At 38.8% G+C, this 22,264-nt stretch overlaps 1 long non-coding RNA gene across 1 annotated transcript; it reads left to right on the top strand.

The window, feature by feature from the left end:
- Nucleotides 1-2,448: 2,448 nt before the first annotated feature.
- LOC122813222 lies at nucleotides 2,449-21,882 on the top strand. The gene is made up of 3 exons (XR_006366651.1): nucleotides 2,449-2,543; nucleotides 6,420-6,424; nucleotides 21,872-21,882. It is a non-coding gene; the product is annotated as an uncharacterized LOC122813222 (long non-coding RNA).
- The last annotated feature ends 382 nt before the right edge of the window (nucleotides 21,883-22,264 follow it).

Raw genomic sequence — 22,264 nt, 5'->3', positions numbered from 1 at the left:
TTTGCAATGATGTTTAGTTAGCAAGAGATCGGGCACCGTACAAGTGTTGACTAAGGCAACTATAAATGCTTTGGTGAATGTTATGTTCCTGACATGGATATCTAAGCTTATATTATTTTTAGTGTTTTTAAGCACTGATAATTTAGTAATGGCTGATTTAACTATATTTTAGATTGTATCTATATGCTTTGAGTCTTGTTTCTTTAACAAAATGACAATGAATTGCAAATGAGTTTATAGAACTGTTGACCTAACTTCTGGGAATAATGAATGTAAAGTGTTAATTTACTAACAGCCCTACTTCTTCTAAAAATGGGCATTATTTCCTGCTAGGCAGGATTGTATCTAGCAATCATGCCTTTAATTAAGGGGCATTTATGTACGCTGATATGAATTTTTTGCACAAACTTTGATATTATCATGCTGCTGAATTTATGAGTAATATTATTATGTTGCTTGCTTCAATATTATATCTAATATATTTGGATTGGGTATTTAGATGCTGATTTTAGCAAACCAATAATGTAGATGAGCTTAATTTAATTAGCAAAGTTAATTGAATTATTGTAGGTAAAGCACTAATATAAAAGATGTTGGTAGTTTTGAAAAATTGTAACCTGATGAAGCGCAATCTTATTGCGTGAAAGCGCTTGTTCCTGTTTTACTTTTTGTCATTAAATGCTGTTTGACTCAATTCGTGGTGGTTTCAAGCAATTTCTTCATTAAAGGTGGGGGGGTTGTCATTTACCCCAGTTTAGCTTACAAAGCAGAGATATACCACCTCTTACATCACTCGGGGAACTATGAGATAGTTTCCATTAATCAGATCAACATAGGCTTCAAAAGAATCGATCTGACTTTGGAAGAGTATTTAATTGATCATCGTATTACTGAGGACATATACAACTTTTTAAAAGTGGACCATCCGGTGATGGCTCGTATAGTGGGGATACCAAAGATCCACAAATCTCTCAGTAAGCCACCTTTTAGACCCATCATATCGGGATCCAGTTCGAAGACGTACAACCTTGGGGTTGCCATCGACAGATGGACCAAGTCTGTTTCTCAAAATGTTCCCTTTATCATCAAGGACTCTTGGGACTTTTTATCCAGGCTTACCCCTGAGGTTTGGACTGAGGATTGTACACTGCTCACCATTGATGTGTGTGATTTATTCTCGAGCATACCTAAGGATGAAGGATTAGAAAGGTTTGCGAACAGTCTGAGAAGTTTCTCGAACATGTCATGGGACAAAATCAACTTAATTATTGATATGATGGGCTTGGTTTTGGACCACAACTATCTTTCATTCGAAGGAGAATTCTTCAGGCAAAATAAGGGGGTTGCTATGGGGGCATCTTGTGCCCCCATTTTTGCTAATCTGGTGATGTCAGATTGGGAAAATGAATTTATTACCTCCTGTCAATTCTCGACGTTTATTACCTTCTACGTGAGATTTTTGGATGACATTTTTATTTTGTGGAATGGTCCAAAGGAGAAAATAGTGGAATTCCTTGAATACATCAATGGCACCACTCATTTCCTTAAGTTTACATACAATATGAGTAACCAAGGTATAGCCTACCTAGATGTTTTTATTGAATTAACTGACAAGGGTTTCACTTCCAAGATTCATCGCAAAAGTACTTTTTCCAATGATTACTTATTCTATGGTAGCGAACATCCTCCCCATATCTTTAAAAACATTATTAAGGGGCAAGGAATCAGATGTGCTCGGATGTCATCAACGAGAGAAATAATGGCAACAGAAATGGGCCTTGTCAAACAATTATTTGGAAAAAGAGGGTACCCCATTGGTATGATCAATCATGTGATTGACTATGTGGAATCCCAATGGGGGCTCAAATATAAACCCCTACTGGGTCACAACAAAGAAAGTATGGCGTCAACTAAACATATGAATGGGTATACAGGTAGAGTATGTGTTTTAACATACACCCCATATAGTGTTAGAATTCTGGATATACTTAATAAATATTGGGACATTATTACTGTTGTTGATTCTAACAGGAAGATTGTGGGGGTCAAGCCCAGAATTGTTTACAAGACTGGTCCCAACATTAAAAGGTTATTGGAATGTATAAGGCCAATGAAGGTGACTACTAAGAAAGGAAGGATTTTTACTAGTAAATGTGGACGATGCAACCAATGCAAGTTTATTAACACCAGTAGTAAAATAGTATTAGGTGATATTAACCATACTCCGATTAAAAGTATCGGTGGTAATTGCTGCACAAAGCGTGTTGTCTATTTAGCTCTATGTAAAATCTGTTCGGCCTATTACATAGGCAAAACAGAAAGGGAGCTTAGGAAGCGTGTGTATGAACATTACTACAAAATTCAAAAGAAGGATTGTAATAATGCATTATTTAGACACATAAAAGAATTTGGAGAGGAACATACATTTTCATTTTTTATCATAGATGAAGAAAAAGAAGGACCATTTGGGGGTGATTGGAAGACTAGATTGGCCAGCAAAGAGAGTAAATGGCAGATCCTGACAGACTCCACTAGAAGTCCAGGTATTAATGACTTCATTAGTATTAAACCTTTCTTGATCCTGGATTCTTAGTAAATTTATTAATCTAACAAAAGGTTTATACAGTTAGCTCATACTTCACAGTAGGATATGGACAAAGTACACCATATTAATGCTGGATTATTAAATTATTAAAATATGAAGATTGTATTTTTAGAGGGTAAATTTAACATTTTTTAATATACATATATATTTTTTAATCACACTTCTCAAATTGTTTAGTAATGTTTTATGTTTGAATCATCACTACATGTAGGTCAAAGGAATATATCAATGTATACGTGTGGTTTTTAAAATGTTTGCCTTTTATATGTTTGTCTCTTTAAGAAATGATTAAAGTATTGGCGCCAAATGTTTTTTAAAATGAATGATCATGAAGGGACACACTAGTTCTGAGGAAGTCTGCGTTTGTGCAGATGAAAGCGCTTAACTAGTGTCAGCTGTTTGTTATATTAAACTCCAGATAGTGTATTTTGAACCGAGTGGTTTCATTCTTCTATTGATACGAGTAGAGACTTGGGCGTTGTGTTGTGGTATCGTATACCTTGTGGATTACCATCTTGTGATTGTGAACTGCTTTTAACGGAGAACTGTTTTAAACGGAAGGCTGTCTGTTTATTTGGATACGGTGCATTCCGGCACATTTAGTTATTATTTTTTCTACACCACCCGGTGCAAGCTGCTGTTCAAGATACGTGACCTCTGCTTGCTCCATTGTCGCTGTTTGCTTGTTTGTTCTCTCCTATCCCTACCTCCAACATAAAAAAAAACTCTTATCGAAACTAAACCCCACAAAACTAGCAACTGACAACCTCCCAGCTGCGTACCTTTAAAATTGCAGCTAAAGCCCTAGCCTACCCAGTTGCAATCCTGATTAACCGATCTTTATCTTAAAGCTATGTCCCTTCACAATGGAAAATATCCCACATTATCACCCTCCACAAAGGTGGACCCTCCACAGAATTCACTAACTACCGGCCCATAGCAATTCTGTCTCCTCTATCAAAAATACTTGAGAGATGCATTCATTCTCAAGTTCTAAACTACCTCCTTACTAACAACCTCCAATCTAACACACAACATGGTTTTTGGCCTTACCACGCACAACCACTGCCTTACTTGCTTTCACTAATACAATCCATCAACATAAAAACAATGGTTATTTCAGCTCTGCAACTTTCTTTCCTAGACCTCTCTAAAGCATTCAACATGGTCTCTCATAAACAGCTCATCACTGTCGTCAATACTCTATCCTTCCCTCAATCTGTCACAAACTGGTTCCAGAGCTACCTGACTCACCGCCATCAATCCGTTGTTTGGCATAATGATATATCCCCCCAACTCCCTGTCTCAATAGGTGTTCCCCAGGGATCCATCCTTGGACCCTTACTCTTCTCCATATTCACTAATAATCTAGCCTCTGCTACCAAACAGGTCATTCTCATACAGTACACAAATGATTCCACCATCATCTGCTCAGCCCACTCCCTACCTGAACTTCAAAAGACCACACAAGAAGCCTTTTCTTCAGTTGAAACGTGGCTTTCAGATGAACAATTAATACTTAACCCAAACAAAACAAACCTCCTCATCTTCCAACCCACCAAACACAATCTAAACATCCACCAATTTAATATTAAAGCCAATGACAACGCCATTATCCCCCCAACAGACCACACCAAACTACTTGGAGTTGAAATTGAAAATAACCTCAGGTTTGACATCCACATCTTGTTAACCATAAAAAATACAGAAAAAACTAGGAGCTTCATACAGAAATAAGCAATTCCTCACCAAAACAGCCACGATTTCAGCTGCAAATAGCCACTTTATCTCCACCCTACTCTACGCCTCTCCAATATTTACCAACCTGAGGCAAAGTGAGTTAGGTAAACTAGAAGCTTGCTACAACAAAATAACAAGGTTTGCCACTAGCACAAACTACCATAGCCACCACTGCACCTCACCTACTGAACTAGGCTGGCACGAACTCCCTCACCTTCTTCAATGATACAAACTCTCACTCGCCTGCAAACTACTAAATCATCCTCTAAAAGTCCCCTCCCTCCAAAATCTACTCCAACCCTATCATACCACCAGACCACTATGCTCCAACAACAAAAATCAATTACAGGTAACTAGAACCAGAAACTCTGCTGGAGAAGCTCTCTTCTCCTACTCCATAGCAAAGTTATGGAATACCCTTCCTCACACTATAACTTCTGTGTCATCATGTACTAACTTCAAGGCTGCTCTAAAATCTCATCTAAAAGAGCACCGGGCATGCCCGTGTAATAAACCTCTCTAACATCTCTACCCCAACCTCTCTAATCCCTTTCTTCCACCCCTTTAACTACCTCAGATTGTAGCCAAATACATTGCTTGTAAACCTATATCTCAGCTGTAATCTTAGCCACTGTTATTCAAGGGGAATAGCTGCTAGCTCAGCTATTAAAATACTTGCTAGTCTTTATGGCACCAATGATATAAGTGTTGTACCATTTAACTAAATACTTGATTTCATTTTGAACTATAACTGCTTACTACTATTGTTAAACAAAACCTACCTATACTTCTTGTAACTTGTAATTAATTGTTGTTTTTAATTGTTTTTATTGTGGAGCTTTTCTCCCCGGGCCTCCACTGAAAAAGGACCTGTGTCCAGTTGGATTTTCCTGGTCAACAAATGTAAATAAATAAATAATAATAAATAAAATAATTACAAGACAACTGAAGATTCTTAATGGTTGTCCAGGGGTACTGAAATGTGTGGCAATGCTCCTAGTTTTCTCAACAAAAGGGGCATAAACCAAAAAAAAACTTTGTTGAACATTATAAGGAGACTAATGGGCATCAGATTATTAAAAATGACACTTGGTGAGTCTCCATGTGTAACTGTGCTATTTTTTTGAAAGTCTGTTAACATAGTGTAGGGAAAGCACACATTTGCTGCCTGTCATACATCACACATTTGGAAGTGTGATGTGTAGCTGCTGTTCTGGCATCTTACTTTACACTTGTCACAGCTCTCTGATGAGCCCTTTGTCTCTTTGCATGAACACAGCATGGCTGTAATTGGCATCTTCTGCAGGAGACAGGAGAAGCTTACTGCCAGGAACAGTTAGTTTTCCTCACTCATGCAGGTGTATGTTGTATTATATTCAGTACAAGGTCTTGATAGTTCATGTATGGCATACTTAGCTGTGTCTTTTCACTTCAGGTCTGCATGGTAAATTTGTTCAGCTGCCATCACTTCTATGTTCCACCCTTTATGGTGTTGTTGCTTTAGAGAATGAAAGCAAAGGGGCTGAGATTGCCTTGTTGGAGGGGTACTAGCCCACATCAGCAGATAGCTTGGGCCAGTTGTGAATATGAAATAGATAGTGGAAGCTACAGTGGAGAGAGCAGTGGGAAGGTATATTCTCCTGGATGGAGAGCATCCTTGACCAGATAGCTGATTCATTCATCCAGCCAGCCCCTACTATTTGGCAACCAGGAGAGGGTACAGTCCATACCACAAGCCATCCATATCTGTCAACTGAGAATGGATCCTAGTAATATCTCCCTGGGCTAGGATGACAGACAAACAATGTCTCTCATAACCCACCCTTTTGACAGCCACACATGCCCCCTTTCTCTTGTGTCAAGACCAATCTACACCTTGAGTTTTCTGAAGGATGACAATTACATAATACAGAACTGCAGTGATGTTCAATTTCTAAAATGCAGTTAACAGGTTTGTAATATTATGGGAGCTAAAAAATGTAAGTGTTTACTTGAGGATGCATAAAAATGTTAATCTAATCAATGCACAGCAATTAGAATTATTTGGATTACACTTAGGTTAGTGTGGGTTCAGCTGAAGTTCACACAATTGAGAGATGTTTTTCCTGAATGTAATGAGCAGCTACATCCTTTCCTCACTGAGAAAACACTGGGGACACACAGCAGTGGTAATTTGCTGGAAGACGGGGGTGAAATGAATGCAGACCAAGGACCAAATTCATAAAACATTGCTGCATCACCGTAGGCAAATGTAAGTGATGACCAGCCATGCACAGGGTGTGTGTGATTCAGAAAACCAAGCAACAAGACACATGCAATCAAAACAACATAATCAGCCATGTTATATTCTATTGACCATTTATTGAAGTGCTTCATATGATAATGAGACCAAGCAATATTCTGGGGTGACTCAGAAATGTTTAAATAGTGTGCAGTGACAATATACCTGCTTTACATCTGTTCATGACCAGATACTCATGTTCAGGCAGTGCAAGGTAGTGTACAATTTTAGGATTTGCTGCAGCCATAGTGAATGTGTTTCTGCAAGAGGCAACTGTAGCCAATGGTACACAAAGTCACCCATGTGGACACTAGGTCTTCTGACCACATTTAATATTTCATGACCTTTATGACAATGACATTCTGGACCGGTGCCATGTGGATAGGGTCACCATGCAAAAAATAGTGGATATGTGTGGGTCTTGTCTGCAGCCCATGGTAGTTGTGGAGTATCCATCACAGTGGATTAAAAGGTGTGTGTTGCAATAAATATGTTAGCAACAGAGACTTTTTAGTAACTCACTTGGGACACAGTAGGGGATATACCAGACATTTCCTGTAAGAATACTCCACCAGATCCTTGATGCTGTGCTTTAGTATGTTGGGGAAAATATGTGGTTGCCATGTACCTCAAAGGGGAGAGCAAACACCATGTTATAACCTGCTTTCTGAGTTACTGGAGACCACAGACTGTACCAACATTGAAATAAAGGTGCCACAAAGTGAACTGGGAAGAAGGTACATGAACCACATAGGATATAACTCCATCAACTTGCAGGTGGTCCATAATGCACAGGGTATCATCTACAATTTACATGTGCACAAGCTAATCAGGCAGTTTCCAGGGTTCACACATATGGCACACATGTGACATCTATCGACAGTCTGTGAGGGGTGACTTTCTACATGATCAACTGAGGGTGATGCACAAAATACCATGGAACCTTGGCTCATGACACCAGTTAGTAATCTTTATAACTAAACTGACTTCAGTTACAGTCATGCTCTAGCACAAACCTTAAACATCATAGAATGTGTGCTTGGTCAGCTTAAGTCAATTCAACACTGCCTGGATACATCCAGGGGTGCCCTCTAGAATGACCCCACCATGTTTGCAAAAATACTTACTGTGTGTGCCATGTTACAAAATATAACACTTAGGAAACATTTACAGCAGGGTGGCCTCCTCTGCAGATCATTGTTCCCAACAGCATAGGTACTGGCAGTTGAAACAGACAAGCAGTCTTGGAAGGAGCAAGCAGCAAGGAATGACCATGCCAGATATAGGTGGGCACAGTATGCCTTGGAACTAGCAATGAAGCAGTGGGCTACATACAGCTTTACAACATAACTAAGAGATAAGCAGATACACAGCAGTGAAAGTGAGATATGCAAAATACTAGACTGTACTTACCCATGCACAGGCAGGCCATGCTGTGCATCAGACATGGGCAACTCAGAGCACAGTGTACACAGGTCAGGCACAGTTATCAAATGCAGGCGTGGACAAGACAGAACTTGTCTTTCACAGGGAAGTGTGTGAATGGAAGTACTGAGGTTTATTAAGATAAAAGTACAGGTGTGGTCAGTATGAGATCTATTTTTGGGGATGGTACTGTGTAGAATGGCTAGGTTCAGTGCATGTGTGGGATGTGGTTGGGGCTGTGGTGGTGTATGTTTATCTGCAGGGACACAGCCTCAGTTTGTGTTGCATTGATCAGGAGCATGCACAACAGAGGGTTCAGCTTCCCATGCATGGCCCAGCCTATGACAGCTAGCTCTGACAGGGCTTGCACCGTCTATCCCACAGCCTTGGCTAGATGTTGATGTGCTCCACATGTTGCCCATCAGTTCATCATTATGAGAGGTGGTGTCCCACCATCTATAGATGGAAGGCTGACAGTGTTCATGGTATCTTTAAGCATCTGAAGTTGGAGTCACTATTCAGCATATATTCCCAACAGCAAAAAGACAGATGGAGGACTGCCATGTTTCACACATTAAAGTGTCATTGGAATTATAGTGAAGCGGTACCCAAAATGTATTATTTTCAATCCATTGCACAAATGAAATGTCAGGCAGAGACTATCATTGCACTAAGGATATGACATGAAGTGTCTGCCATTTTTCCTCAGATATTTAAAGGTGAGACAAGTGTGGCTGGAGAAAGTGAGGGTTGTACTATTTTTAGAGCACAGAGATTATGTGAGAATGGCTATATTGAGTCACAGTAAAAGACTGTTGCCTGGAATAGTTTGACCAATACTGTCACAGATGCTGCTGGCATCTCACACATAGAGGAATAATGCCATCACCACTACAGTGACATGAGTCACTGCAAGCCAGACCTCCTTGGTGATGGGATACTAAAGTTATACCACAACCACCATCTCCATACTGTATGCATAGAATCCTGTCGTTGAGCAAATGACTTGTCAGTGCATACCACCGTAATAATAATATCCATTTGTTAACCATGTAGCCCCACTGGGCACACAGTCCCTTATCAGGGGTGATCCAGCAGCAATATCTGGTTGAGTGACTTACTGAAGGTTACACAATAGGAGATAAAGGCTGAAGGAATCAAATCCTAAACCACCGGTACTACAGCTCACCTTCTTAACCTTCTGTGCTAACTAAAACTTTTTATTTGGCCCTTTTTATCTCCAGTACCTGCAGAAATTAAAAGAAAAAAAGGAAGTACATGAAATCAGGCAAGAACAACTAAGAGAGCATCAGTGTAATTATAGCTGCTCTTGTGAAAGATGTGTCTGCTTGCAAAGTATCAGTTGCAACCATTAAAACTAATATAACTTTTACATAGCAGTGCCACATCTGTCAGTCCTGGCATAACTTTGTGGAATTAGTATGACTATGCAGTTAAACTTAAGCTTCTCACCTACATAGGTGAAGAAGTGGAGAAGTGGTTTATCATGTTAGGCCTTTGTGCACTAAGGTAGTTAGGGTGGCTGTGGGTTCAATTCCCGCCACCCCAAAAAATATATGCTGTTGTCACAGCAGACTGTGTGTAATCCTAGTAATATCAGTGCACCACTACAAAGTACTGATCTATCATAGCTGTAATTATTAATTGGTTGTGCACTTCAAAATATACAGTATACATATCTGTCCCTTGTCTATCACCTGGGCTTGACATTTGTATTATGTGATTAGCATGTTTATCATCTATACTTACAGTTGTATTATTGTTAAAACTGAAACATCACTGCCCACAAGCACAGATATGCTGTCCTGAAAATAGCTTCTGCAGTTATTATGGTATTATGTCTGACTGCATGTGATTATGGCTTTTGTCTTAGACCCCCACATCCTCATATATAATACCCAGACAAACATTTTGATGACATTGATGACATAACTGTTTAAGTCATACACTTAAAAGGTTATATTTCTTCATCTAGAAGTATCAACATAATTAAGAATGTAATTTCATTGCTTTTGTATTACTCTTCTCCCAATCTCTTTGTTGCTGTCCTTTCTCTTTCATACATTTATTTGCTTTATATCCATCTCTGGTACTGTTATTTGCAGTAGTATAACAACCTGAAACAACCACACCAGCACAGCCTGTCATCCACACAGCATGCTGCACTGACCACACTGGTATGGTGTGTCATTCCCCCTTCCACATATGGCAGCAGCAGAGTCACTCCCACTATCACCAGAGGCACCTAGCACATCTGGGTTCCAGCCTGCCAGAGTCACCTCCACACCTCTAGGCCTACCTTCACCAACTGAGTCAAGTAGCCTTGCACTGGGGGAGGTACAGTGGTACCCAATGATAGCAGTGTGAGTGAAGGTGACACTTTTTACACCCATCAATAGCTTGCAGAGCTTGTGGAAGAGATAATAGGAGGTTAAATGCCCACATTGGCCATATACGGACCATGCTGCAGTGATTCATTGGGTTGTGTCTCTGATACAGGATCCAGGGTGTGAAAGAATCTACCACTGTGGCTAGGATGGCAAAGACTACATCTCTGAACACTCAGTCCTATCCCACAATTCAGTGTTCCTATCCCTTTTTAGTCTATAATATTTCCCTTACCATCATCTGACCTCTGTTTGTCTGATGTCTCCTTCACCATCATTTTCCACCTTCATCAGTGGGTTACTCCAAAGCTTGTCAGTCATATTGGTCTTCTCCTGTAACCTATTTTCCTCTTGAACTCACTCCTAAGCTCCCTGACTTCCTCTCTCAAATTTTCTCTTCTCAGTAAGAGAAAATTCACCAGCTCCGCAAAATTACCCCTACTAATACCTGCAACTTCTCATGTATTTCAGTAACGTACTCATGATTGGCTACAATTGTTCATCCTATAAAGTGCAGTCATCTTATAAGTCAGTGATAATTGCCATCAGGAGATAATTACACTTATTGTTGTACATTTACATCATTATTGAGCTAAGAAGCTGACAGTATGTTCCTATACCGCCTCCATCCTGCTCATTCCTCATTTGATCACCTTTTATTGTACCTTCTGATACTTTTCCTATTTTCATCTCATTTTCAGACCTTTATATGGTCAAAAACAGGTAAAAACACAATAAACATGTCTACATGCAGTTTATAATTCAAAATCATATTCATGTAGGCACATGTTTCATGACAGTTAGTAGAGATCTACATTGATGGTCATCTCTAACCTCAAGGAATGATAGTTCTCTTCCTATGGAAAAAAAACAAAGAAAAATACTTAACATTCACAAATGATCTTGCCATAAATCATGTAAATGAGCTCAGCATAGATAGGTGTGCAACACCATGCAATAATGAAATATAGCAAAGTCAAAACTTTCCCTGTAAAGGCCTCAGTGGTTCAATGTATCCATGATGTGATGATTCCTTTGTCAATAGACTACATGCAGGGTTCTAATACCTTACTGGTGGAATGAAATTTTACAATATTGCATTTTCGTATTCCATTCTCCTGCAGTGCTTTTTTTATGCCTTTCCTCTTAGACCTTCAGTAGCACCTGGTTAATGCTCTGGTTCAGGAATAGAAGCAATACAGGCATGGGCTGAAACCCATCGAGGCGTACACCATGTTTCTTGCTAGCTTATGATCTGCTATCCTGACACATATTTTTCTGACACCTTCCCTATATAAGATTCTGTAGCATAACTGGCTAAAATCTCAGTTTTAGAAAATATGAGTAACATGGGCATCTTTTCAAATCCATGCAAATGTAATCATCTTGTTTTTCTATCATATCTTCCCTTACCCTGTGTAGAACAGAGCATGTGTTGTAACTTTAAGAAGCATTTCCAAGTGTAGGCATGTGCATATAAATAGTGAGCACATGCAGGCAACAGTGCCAGTTTGAGGGAACAACCAGTGTATTAACATGTGTGAGTGTAGTAGCCAGTCTGTTTATATGTTTATTTAAGTTTATGTTACTAACTCACAACTGCAGTGGTGGTGCTGCAGTAGCATTGTTGCCTCACAGTAAGACATTGTCCTGTTCGATTCTCAGCTAGAGCGTCTTCTGTGTGGAGACATACGTGAATGGGCGTACCTTCATTGAAGGTTGTGCGTCAGAGCTGGCAACTCGGCACGTAAAAATCTACTGCCAATCATTAGCAGACCGGAGTTCCATTGTGGCGACCCCTAACTGGGAAAAGCCGGAAGACACAACAACAACAACATGTTACTAACTCACAACTGTTTGTCTGTTTTATCCTGACCAGACGAGTGACATTATGTCAAAACTGGGACTGAGAGTGCAACTTCTTCAAGCCATGAAGTGCAGAGTTGATGGTGAAGGTATATTGAGCAGGTTAGGTGATACAATGCTCAAAAGATTAAAAAGGGCCAGAAATGAACTTCAGGCAACTAAAACTTGCACAAATGATTTATTTTGGATAGAAAATGATACAGAGCATTCATAAGGCACAAAATGCATTATTAATTAAACAAAGTGTTTGAAACCACAATATTTGATAAAACTATCAGAAATACTTATAAGGGGTTCAGAATTATCTCCGGTTTGCATAACGAGCATGTTTAAAGTGAAATAAGTACAAGAAAAGTATAATGAGCATGATACAAGGTTAAATGGGCATAATAAGTACAATAAAGGCCAAAATAAGCTTAAAAAAGCAAGGCAACTGAATGTTTTTTAGTGAATGACTGTGTTATGGCATAAACTACTATATCACATTGACCGAAGCCATTCAAAGCATAACTAGAGTTGTCCAAAGTATCTCAGAGTGTGCAAAGTGTTTGTAGAATGTGTGCTTTATTACGGTGTAATTATTTCAAAGAGTTTTCTGTATGCAAAGTACAGTTATTTTGCATAGTGCAGTCAAAGTACAGCCATTTCCAAAAGTTTCTTGTGCTGTGTACATTTATTCGCAGAGTGCCGCCATTTCAAAGTATTTCTTACACTGTACAGAGTTATTTCGCAAAGTACAGGCATTTTGAAAACTTCTTGTGCTGTATACAGTTCATTTACAAAGTGCATTCATTTCAAAGTGTTTCTTACTCTGAGCTTCATGTGCTGTGTACAGTTCATTCAAAAAAGTACAGTGACTTTAAAGTGTTCTTGTGCTAAGGAGAATTATTTGGCAAAGTGCAGTTATTTCAAAGAGTCTGTTGAGCTATTGGGCATAATTACAAGTTCTGGCATAAAGTACTGGCATATATATGTGTGTATGTTCATACATAATTTCAAGCACCTTCACTACTATGTGTTGATATGACAAAGGCATTTCACAGACCCAGTCCACTTGTGTTTGATCATAATATTGCAGAGAATTAGAGAGTATTTGAGCAGGAATACAAAATTTTCATACAAGCAGCTTTTTCTGTCAAAAATACACATACAATGGCATTTATTTTGCTTAACTTAGCAGGGTCAAAAGCCATTAAAAGAGAGTGTATATTTGTGTATACACCAGCAGTATATGCAGGAGAAGGGGAAATTCTCCATGTTGTTGTACTAACTGAATCAAGAGAGGACCCTGAGTGCTTGAAATGTAAATTTAGAAAAATGTGCAACCCCCAGACAAATGTTGCATTAGAGAGGCACCTATTTTATACAAGAAACCAAAAGCCAGCTGACACGTTTAAGCTTATATCATTAACTTGAGAAATAAAGCTAAAATGTGCAGATTTGGTGATTAAAAAGATGAGTTAATAAAAGACAGACGTGTGTGGCGTTAATAATGCTGCAGTTCGAAGGATTTTGCTTCATGACAGTGATTTAACATTGAGAAAGCTATACAGATTTGTCAAATCCATGAGCTCACAGAAAGGCATACAAGTATGCTTCCAAGTGATGAGAGCATAGTTTCAGCAGCTACTAGAGCAAGCGTAGGCAGCATGCAGCATGTGGCTAACAGAAGCAGATCTAAGCACATGGCAGCTTCAGCCCCTGCAGGTTTTCAAGGGAGGACCAATAACTTTCCAGGAAGTTCCACGTCCAGCCCAAGAAAATGTACATGCTCAGTACAGTATAAGGGTGAGTCAGCAAAACCCAAGTCAAGTCTTATTGTTAACTGTCATAATTGTGGTGCCGGTCATAAGTCTAAAACAGAGAAGTGCTTAGCATTTGCTCAGCAATGCCACAAGTGTAAAAAATGGAATCACTTTCAAAAGTATTGTAAATCAAGCAAGCCTCATTCAATTATTAAGAAAGGTCACTCAAAAAAGCAAGCTGATCATGTAGAAAGCTGCAACCCTACTTTCTATGTAGATTGTGTATCAGTGGTTGGTGAAAAGGTTAATGCAGTAGATTTGTTGGCAAAGAATGAAGTGTTTTGTACTGTCCTGATCAATGGTAAACCCATGGAGCTCAAACTAGACATTGGTTCAAAGTGTAATATAATGTCAGCAGAAACATTTGCTAGAGTGAGAGCTGGTGAGCAATTAAATTTGGCTAACTGTGCAAAGTCTGTTGCTTTTGGAGGTGAAGAGATTCAAACGAAAGGCTCAGTAGTGCTTTCATGCTATTTGGCTAGGAACAAATACAGCTTGCAATTTTATGTAGTCAGAAGACCTGAGCAGTCATTATTAGGTCTCAGAGACAGTTTAAAAATGAAACTGCTTTCTTTTACCAAAGAAGTGCATCATGTAAGCACATGTCCCAGTTCCAGCTTCAGTGATGCTATTTTCTCAGAGTAGGCTGATGTTTTCAATGACAAGCTAGGCAAACTTCTAGTTGTGTACTCCATGAAAGTAGATCCAGAGGTCAGTCCAGTGGTCAGACAGTGTGAAGACTTCTAATAGCTATGCAGAACAAGGTCAAGGTCCAGTTAGATAAGATGGTGCAGCAAGGTGTGATTTGTCCAGCACAGAACCAACAGAGTGAATTTGATAATCTCAAACAGCAAATTGCCAGTCCTACATTGAGATACTATGATGTCCACAAACCAGTAGTTTTTTCCTGAGATGTTTCAAAGTTCGGTCTTGGTGCAGTTATTCTTCAAGAGGGCAGACCAGTTGCCTCTGCATCTAGAGCTCTTACCTAAAGTGAAATGCAGTATACTCAAATTGAGATGGAACTTTTGGCAATTGTGTTTGCATGTTTGAAGTTCCATGATTATATTTATGGCCGAGCTATCCAAGTCAAAACTGATCATCAACCTCTAGTCACTATTTTAAAGAAGCCTATTAATACAACTCCAGTAAAACTACAAAGAATGATGTTCAGATTACAAAAATACAACTTCAAAATGGTCTATACAAAAGGCAAACTTCTTTATCTGGCTGATACCTTATCCAGATCACCCAGATATACAACAGAACAGTTTGATGCAGAGAACTTTGACTTTGATGTTGTGGACGTGCGTAATATTTCTACCACAAGACTTGATGAGCTGAGAGATCACACAAAGACTGATCCAGTTTTGCAGAAGCTCAACCACTTCATAAATGTTGGATGGCCTTCAAAGCAATCTTGTGTACCACCAGAAGTACAACCTTATTTTCCAAAAGGAGATGAGGTGCTGATGGAAGATGGTATAATTTTCAAAGGTCCCAAAGTTATTGTTCCTACTTTCTTACAACATGAATACATTCAGATTTTGCACTGTCACCACCCAGGTTCCAAAGCTACCAAAAGAAGGCTGAGAAGATTAGTGTTTTGGCCTTCTCTGTCAAAGGACATTGATAAGGTGCTTTCAACTTGTTCAGTATGCAATAGTACTAAACTGCATTTGCAAAATGAACCACTTCATCTAAGCCAGATTCCCAAACTACCTTGGTCAACAGTAGCCACTGACATATTTGAGTGGAACAATCAGCATTACTTAGTGTTGGTAGACTCTTATTCAAACTGGTTTGATATTGATTTGCTACCTAATGCCCAGTGCTATTATTACTAAGTTGAAATATCACAAGTCCACACAAAGTTATTTCTGACAATGGTACCCGGATTACCAGTCAGTTGTTTCAGAAATTTCCAAAAGAGTGGGACTTTATCCATGTTACTAGTAGTCTGGGGTACCCACAATCAAATGGCCCTGCTGAACATGCAGTACAGAGTGCAAAGCAATTACTAGAGAGGTCAAAGTGTGAAAATACTGATATCTTCCTGAATTTACTTAATCTCAGAAATATACCCCATGACAACCTGCTCGGCTCGCCTGCTCAGAGACTTATCTAGGCAAACCAGAACAACCTTGCCTATCAGTTCTAGTTTGTTGGTGCCTAATTCTAAAACCAACATAGCAATCAAAGCCCAACTCTTTAAGAAGTGTTCCTTTCAGAAGTCCAGCTATGATAAAATGAGCAGATTTCTTTGTCCGTTAAAAAAAGGAGAGGTAGTGAGGATGCAAACAGTGAAAGGCTTTGATTGAATTTGTCAATTGAGAGGCATATGTGCTGAGCCAAGATCCTACTTAGTGGAATCTGATGGTATAGAATGCAGGAGAAACCACAGGCATCTTCTTCTAGTGTCTGAATTGATATTGCAGCATCATACCTGTGATAAAGACTCTAGATCTCAGAGCAACCCTGACAATGTTCCTACTGAAGAACATGTCTCAATATTTATTCCCATTCCTGATGATGTTGCAGATGTCCCCAAAGTTGAACATCCCTTGAAGACAGTCCCCGTTTCTAGATCTAATTTGGATTTTTATGTTACATGATCAGGTTGTATTTCTAGACCTAGTGAAAATACACAGCAACCTGGACATGATTGTTTCATATGTGTTTCATTTTGTATGATTACATGTCAAATAATTAGCTCTATATAACTGCATGTCAATGAATACTGTCATTTGGTGCGTGATCTATTTCTCAAAGAAGGAGAATGTAGAACAGAGAGTGTGTTGTAATTTTAAGAAGCATTTCCAAGTGTAGCCACATGCATATAAATAGTGAGCACATGCAGGCAGCAGTGCCATTTTGAGAGAACAGCCAGAGGGTTAACATGTATGAGTGCAGTAGTCAGTCTATTTATAAGTTTATTTAAGTTTAAGTTACTAAGCCTTAATCCTGATGTATTTGTGTGTAATAAAGCTGCATGAATTGAACCTACAACTGTTTGTTTAACCTTGACCGGATGAGCAGCACCCTGAAATAAATAATTCCTATCATCACTGTGTGCATTCTGTATGGAGGTTTTGCAGTGTATAACATAATATGAGTCATCTAGCATTACTGAGCAAAGAAGTTGTGAGATATGCTCCCTGCCCACCACCATTCAGCTCATTCCTTAGTAGCTCAACTTGTTTTCTACCTCCGTGTGCTTCTTCTTTTCATTTCTGTCCTATACTCCTCATTTCCAAACTTCAACCTGGCCAAAAAATAGATGAGTACAACAAACACATAACCACAAAGGGCTTATAAAGCAACTCATATTTCCATCGTCATATATCGTGCGACAGTTGCCATGGAGCAACATTGGTGGTCATATATAACCATAAGATACCTAGACAGTTCCAATAGTAGTAGGAGCAATGGGGCTTATAAAAAAGAATTTACAATCATATGTAGATATGTTACCAACTCATGTAACACCATACAAATTGTAGGAGTCATTACTGGGCACATTGCGGGTGCTGTGAAGAGCAGTTTTTGCTGACATCAAGGAGTGAAACAATACTAATTTCATAAACTTTAATTATACTTTGACTTAGGAATGGGGTCCATTCCTGTCATGGTATTAGAAACCAACTAAGCAGCAGACTCAACTACCACCAACTAAGAAATCTAGCCATAAAACAAACCCATAATGACAAGAAATTGTACTACACTCTAATCCAGCAAAAAACATAAAAATAATCCTCAGAAATTCTGGCATGTCATTTAACAACTCTTATCCCCCTGCCAAACCACCACCCCTTCCCCCTTTAATCCCAAATAACAACACATCAATAGCAGCCCAATTCAATTCACATTTCATTAACTCCATCCAAACCTTATTAAATAACAGCAACAACACTGCTCTAATTATACCCATTACTCTTGACCTTCATTCCCCCACCTTCTCATTTCAACCCATCCAGACTAGTTACATAAAAAAACTCCTTCTTAAACTTAAACCCAATACTCTTGCCACCAATCAACTCCCAAATTAATTTCTAAAACTCGGAGCTGACTACGTTTTCTACCCAATATCCATGCTCATCAATCGCTCTATCACTGAACAATAGGTACCAGTACTATGGAAATTCTCCCACATCATTTCCCTGTATAAAGCAGGCCCTTCCACAGAAATAACCAACTACAGGCCCATTTCCATATTCTCACCCCTTAGCAAAATATTGGAGAAATATATACATTCTGACCTACTTACTACAAAACAACCTGCTCTCTAATGCTCAGCAGGGCTTTAGACCTAAACACAGTACTAGCACCGCTCTCTTAAGCTTCACAGATACAATCAGTAGCCACAAAAATAACAATAACCTTGTCTCTTCCATATTCTTAGACATGTCTAAAGCTTTCAACACTGTTTCCCAGCAAATACTACTGCAAGAACTAGCATCCATGCACATTTCTTTCTCAGCACTTACTTGGTTCCATAGCTAACTGTCTAACCAACAAGAAGCACATCCATGATCTATTACTGTTGTTGGTGTCCCACAAGGTTCTATACTCGGCCCTCTATTCTTCTCCATCTTTACAAACAAATTAAATACTGCCACCCCGCTTGCTAATATAGTCCAATATCCAGATGACTCCACAGTCATTTGCATAGCCTCCTCGAACCCAGAACTACAACTCAAAATCCAGCAAGCCTTCTCAGATATAGAACTATATCTCAATGAGAACCAACTCATATTAAACCCTAACAAAACAAAGCTTATGATATTTACACATAATAAATCCATGGAACCCACTTCACCTCTCTATATCCTCTCTTCCAATGCCACCAAAATCGTACCAGTAGATAACACTACACTTCTAGAGGTAATAATAGACAGCTCCTTAAGATATGACAAACAAATAGCCCTTTCTGTCAAGAAGATACACATTAAACTCGGCTGCCTATATAGGTCCAGTACATTCATCACCCCTCTCACCAAACTGGTCCTAGCTGGAACCTACCTTCTCTCCACACTTCTGTATGCTTCCCCCATCTTCACTTGAAAGAAAATAGTATTCTGTCTCCATTTAAACTGTTGTTAGCATGATTATTAGCTTGAATAAAAAGCTGCAAGCATGATATGAAATATAAAGGGTTCATTTAGAAATAGTATAAAATGTTGAAAAATAAGAAGTAGTAAGTGTGCTGACATAGCTTAGATATTGGCATCCATGTAAAGGAGTATGTTATTGAGAAAAAAAGTCTGTAAAAAATAACTGCACAGATGGCAGCTGGAAGGACATCAACGAAGTAAAGAGATGTAACATCAAGTTTCAGATAGTGCTGGAACACCACATTTCAGATAATGCAAGACTGAGTTTCCATGGATCATCAAACTACAGAGAACCAAGGACAAAGGAAGAACTATTATACATCAGACTCTGAGAAAAAATATAAAACTTTTGGTATAAATATGAATGTAATTAAACCAATTTAAAACTAAACTAAAAGGCTACCTGGGGTCTGATATTACCTGCCATTGTTTTAACCCTGGCTAGCTATCTCTCTGAATATACTACTCCTTGATCCTGGTTATCTGAGTACTCCTTACTATAATAAATTTCTGTCATCATGTATAATTATTAAGTAAACTAACTAAATTTAAGCTATTATTTACATATCATGTAATGACTAACCTCACCTTGCTGTAAATGCTTATGTTTTGTTATTTCTGTAAATGTCTCATATTGTCTTGCTTGGAGCTTTTCTCCCCGGGCCTCCGCTGTAAATGGACATGTATCCAGTCGGACTATCCCGGTTAACAAATGTAAAATAAATAAATAAATAAAATAATAGTAAACAAGCTTTGGGGATTTGCTACAGAGAGCTGACAGCATCTGTGTTGCATGCTTGTAGATCTGAAAGGAAAATGTAATAGTAAAAAAATGCGTACTAACTGAAGCAGTGCCTCGGTGTATTTATTGTACTTAGTACAATACAGTAATAAGACTAGTTGATCACAATAAGTAGTTACATATACTTTGGTATGTTTGCATTTAAATGCAAGTAACAGTAAGAAACAAACAGAAGATATCATATAATTTTTCATCACTAACCTTAGTAAATCAGAATTCTCCAAACTAGAGCTAACACAAAATTGCTCCTTTTGCTGCCAACCTCCCTAATAGAGCACATCACTGCATTGCCTTAAAGCAACTGCACTGGCTAGAACTACCACATCTTCTATTACTAAGCCAACTGACAATTGCTCATAATATCATTTATCAAATGGTTGTCTGTCCAGCACTAAAAAACCTAGTCCAACCCTATTCGCCACCCGTACACTTTGCTCATCCAATATAAACAACTTTTAAAAAGCCGCAAATCTAGTAACTCTTTTGGTGACTCTCTATTTGCTAATAACATTGCTGAAATCTGGAACTATATCCCACAAAGCATACTCACCACCCTCACCAATATTAGATTTAAGCAACTACTCAAAGAACACCTCTTACCTGTTCAATAACTGGCTCTGCACCTGTATTACCCCTGGATAATCTCCTTCCACCTCCTTTTCTTTCTCATTCATACTTATGTTACTATCTAGGGAGCTTTTCTCCCCAGGCCTCCGCTGGAAATGGGCTACTAGCCCAGTTGGACTATCCCGGTAAACAAATGTAAAATAAATAAAATAAATAAACATGCCCCTGAAATGTGTTTTTCAGAAAACATTCCTACAAGTGATTCTGTGGCATGGCTTACTAGTGCACTACTCTATGGAACATCAGTAAAAAGGCATAGGTTCAATTCCATTTTGATATACATCTCTTTTATTTATATAATGTGTTGCATTTTCCTGAATATTTGTTCAGAAACCTTTCCTGTGAGTGCTTCTGTGGCATGCTGTGATAGCCCTCTTGTCTGCCGAATCTCAGTAATAAAGGCATGGGTTCCATTCTATTCACGTTTATGTTTCTAAGACATAGGTTCCATTCTATTCACATGTATGTTTCTAAGGCATGTGTTCCATTCTATTCACATGTATGTTTCTAAGGCATGGATTCCATTCTATTCATGTGTATGTTTCTAAGGCATGGGTTCCATTCTATTCACGTTTATGTTTCTAAGACATAGGTTCCATTCTATTCACATGTTTGTTTCTAAGGCATGTGTTCCATTCTATTCACATGTATGTTTCTAAGGCATGGATTCCATTCTATTCACGTGTATGTTTCTAAGGCATGGGTTCCATTCTATTCACGTGTATGTTTCTAAGGCATGGGTCCTATTCTATTCACATGTATCTTTCTAAGGCATGGGTCCCATTCTATTCATATGTATGTTTCTAAGGCATGAGTTCCTTTCTATTCACATGTATGTTTCTAAGGCATAGGCTCCATTCTATTCATGTGTATGTTTCTAAGGCATGGGTCCCATTCTATTCATGTGTATGTTTCTAAGGCATGGGTCCCATTCTATTTGCTTGTATGTTTCGTGGTTCATAGGTTCATAGGTAGGTACTAGGCTATCGGCCCTAGGGCCTATACAAGCCCAACCAAAAAGGTACCCTGGCTTTTGCCACCCAAGAAAATTATTTTCCTGTGCCATTGTTGAACAGAGCCACAGAAGTGATCCCCAGGGTGAATTTCCTATTTCCCATCCAGTCATCAAGATTTTTCTTGAAGAGTGCTAATGAGCAGCTTTGTTTGATATAGATAGGTAGTTCATTCCAGAGTATAGAAAGTCTCTGGGACAGGAATCTATCCCTCCGGCATGTTCTGTTTATTGTGGTGACAAGGTTTAGGTCCCTAGAGTGTATATCTTGGAGGGATTGGGATTTCTTTGTGAATGTAATCCATGCCTTAGAAACATACATGTGAAAAGAATGGAACCCATGCCTTAGAAACATACACATAAATAGAATGGGATCCATGCTTAAGAAACATACACATGAATAGAATGGAACTCATGCCTTAGAAATGTACTAAGGCATATATTCCATTCTATTCACATGTATGTTTCTAAGGCATGGGTTCTATTCTATTCACGTGTATGTTTCTAAGGCATGGGTTCCATTCTATTCATGTGTATGTTTCTAAGGCATGGGTCCCATTCTATTCACATGTATGTTTC

Source organism: Protopterus annectens, chromosome 1.part1, assembly GCF_019279795.1.
Source record: "Protopterus annectens isolate FY-2018-M chromosome 1.part1, PAN1.0, whole genome shotgun sequence".
In the NCBI taxonomy this organism is placed as follows: domain Eukaryota; kingdom Metazoa; phylum Chordata; order Ceratodontiformes; family Protopteridae; genus Protopterus; species Protopterus annectens.
The sequence above is the reverse complement of the archived record's forward strand: the minus strand, read 5'-3'. Positions and strand labels throughout refer to the sequence as shown.